Genomic DNA, 2,991 nt, shown 5'->3' with positions numbered 1-2,991 from the left:
GGTGCAGCCCCAGGTGAGATCGGGGGTTCTCAGCTCCTCGGGTCCTGGTCCTCGGGTTGGATGGTGGCCACTTCTTGCAGGAAATAAGGAAGTGCTATATCTTCCCAGGGGAGTAGGGGTGGGCTGCTCCCTGCACCACTTCCCCAATCTCAGCTCTTTGAAATGAATGAGAAGAGAAGGCCAAGGGGCCAGGAGAGGCCCCAAACAGGTGTTCCCCGCTCAGACACCTGCGAGGGTGGGCTGAGGAGAAGCTGCATGCGTTGATGTGTTTGTTTGAAAAAAGGACACCAGATTAGAAAGACGGTAGCACTGAGGTTCCCCATTGGGGCCTGAGGCCAAGGGGCAAGGAGAGGCCAGCACTGGGTGGAGGGCAGCAGTGAAGACCTCCGGAAGCCGGTCAGGGAGGCTCAGGGCTCCCTGTGAGTGTACGCGAAGACTTTGTGGGTCCTGGGCTTCCACGTGCGTTCTGCAGGTCTCTATACATGAGCGTGCTTTCCCATCAGTGAACTTCTTAGTTGACATGGAGTGAAGCGTGTTTGCAAATGTGGGGAAAGTATCTGATTCTCTCGTGGAATCTTGGCTGAGAAGTGGGGTGGAGCCCCAGGGCTAAGGGAGGAGGGCGAACCCCACCCCACGGAACCGGGAGCCTCCCACACTAGGGCAAAACAGAGACGGTTCATCTCCGCAGAGAACACCAAGTAGAGATCAAAACCAAGTAGGCTCAGGATGGAGCTATAGGCCAAACCTCCTCGGAGGTATGGGATTTCGGGGGTGGCAGAGTCAATGCCTGGAAGAGGCCCCTGAAGCTACTTTCACACAGGAGAGCATTCTGAAAACTGCAGTATCAGGGTGGCTAGAGCCACATCCAGCCCACTCAGGGTTTGTCTCCTCACCAAGAAAGTCTTCCCGGGTCTCTCATTCATTCGTTTAGCCATTCACTTATTCTGTCCACAATTCCTTTGTGGGGCCGTGCACATAATAAATAGTTCGCTCTAAGTCATGTCTCTCGATTCCTCTGGTGCTCAATTCTAAATTCACCGCCTCCCTTCTTTTGCTGGGGGTCTCTGATCCAGCTTGCTCTGCTGCTTGTCGACCTGCATCCCGGAGGCGCAAGGGCAGCACGGAGCTAGCTAGTCAGCCCCTTTGCCTTGCTTCAAAGTCATGGATGCCACCCAGTCCTGGCTACTAAAGTATCATTGCACAAGAGGTCCATTTCTGCCATTTTGGCTCAGGGTCCCAGGATTTCTGCTACACTATTAGGATCTCCTCAAGGGTCTGAAGTTGACCCAAAGTTGTTGAGAGCCTTCATTCATCTAACACCTACTTTTTAAGTGCTTCCTGAATACCAAGTACTTCAGCAGGCATACCTCGGGGACACTGGGGGTTCAGTTCCGGACCACCACGATAAAGCAAACATAGCAATAAAGTGAGTCAGATGGCTTTTTCGGTATCCCGGTGCATATAAAAGTTATGTCTACACTATACTGTAGTTCTAGTAAGCGTGCAATAGCATTATGTCTAAAAAACTATGTGCATACCTTAATTTTATTTTTTTTGCTGCTTTTCCAACTTTATTTAGAAAAACAAATCCAGGTCCCAGTGCCCCAGTGCCCTCCTCCAGCCCAGCCATAATTTAAATAACTTAGAGACAGAGGTGGGGTCAGGTGGGGAGTGGGTGGGAGAGGGAGGGAGGAGAGCCCACTACAGCCGCCGCAGCGCCCGCTTCTTGTCCATCTTTTTCTTGCCTGCCAGCTTCTTATCATGCTCACCAGGGTGCTTCTTGGCCATGGGCCCCTCCCGGGTGCCCAGGAGCCATGGCGTCGGCGGTGGAGGCTGCAGCCCCGCTGGCCGGGGCCCGCCGGCCCCGGCCCTCCCCCCGGGCCCGCCTGCGAGTCGCCCGCCTCCTCCTTGAGGGCAGACGCGGGGTTAGGGTGGATCAGCAGGCACCTGATGGTCAGCAGCACGTGTCAGATGCCCGGCTCAGCTGTCCAGCCCGTCTTGAGCACGTTGACGCAGATCTCACCGTTGGCGCCCACATTTGGGTGGAAGACCTTGGTCAGGAAGTAGCCCTTGTGTGGGGAGGCAGGGAAGTCCTTCCCCAGCAGGAGTTTCATGCGGAATAGGTCTGCGGGCGTATGGGGTCCCCTCAGGGCCCTCGATGGTGACCTGCAGGTCAGTGAGGCCCTCCTCGTTGGGAAAGACCTTGATGGCATCAGGTGGCTCAGCTGTCAGTGTCGTTGCCTCCTTGTACACCAGCCGGATGATGTGGGCGGGGCAGGTTCACGACTGCTGACGGCCAGGGGCGGGTCCCACTGGCCCCCTTTCTGCGCCCTCCGGCCGCCGGTCGGGGTGGGGGCGGGGGGTGCGCCCAACCGCTGCCGCTGTGGCCCTAGCGGGGCCCCGGTGGCCCTGCTCTGCTCCCCGCTCCCTCCGAGGCCCGCAGTGACCCTTGCTATCTGCAGCTCCTCCCACCACCTGCCCACTGGCGCCCGGCCCGCACTAAGGTACATACCTTAATTTAAAAATACTTTATTGCTAAACTATGCTAGCCATCCTCCGAGCCTTCAGCAAGTCGTAATTTTTTTTGCAGTAGTAACATCAGTGATCACTGATCCCAGATATAATATAATAATGATGAAACAGTTTGAAATATTGTGATAATCACCAAAATGTGACACAAAGACATGAAGTGAGCAAATACTGTTGGAAAAAAATGGTGCCTATAGAGTTGTTCAATACAGGGTTGCCACAAACCTTCAATTTGTTTAAAAAACAAAAACCACAGTACCTGCATACAAAGCGCAATAAAGCGGGGCATGCCTGTACATGTAGCTTTTCCTGCTGGGACTTAAGCACCAGAAAATCCACAAGAGTGGCTGTGTTTCTGAGATACACACATGGGCAAGGTCTTCAAAATAAAAACAGAACCATGGCACCAAGGTCAGGCTAGGTTTGAATTTTCGTAAGCTCTCCTGGGGAAATAGATGGAGG

General features: G+C 54.2%; 1 pseudogene; it reads right to left on the bottom strand.

The window, feature by feature from the left end:
* Nucleotides 1–1,701: 1,701 nt before the first annotated feature.
* Nucleotides 1,702–2,274, bottom strand: LOC112394854 (ubiquitin-conjugating enzyme E2 S pseudogene; annotated as a pseudogene).
* Between the last annotated feature and the right edge of the window lie 717 nt (nt 2,275–2,991).

This window comes from Neophocaena asiaeorientalis, unplaced genomic scaffold, assembly GCF_003031525.2.
Source record: "Neophocaena asiaeorientalis asiaeorientalis breed wild unplaced genomic scaffold, Neophocaena_asiaeorientalis_V1.1 scaffold49, whole genome shotgun sequence".
In the NCBI taxonomy this organism is placed as follows: domain Eukaryota; kingdom Metazoa; phylum Chordata; class Mammalia; order Artiodactyla; family Phocoenidae; genus Neophocaena; species Neophocaena asiaeorientalis.
The sequence above is the reverse complement of the archived record's forward strand: the minus strand, read 5'-3'. Positions and strand labels throughout refer to the sequence as shown.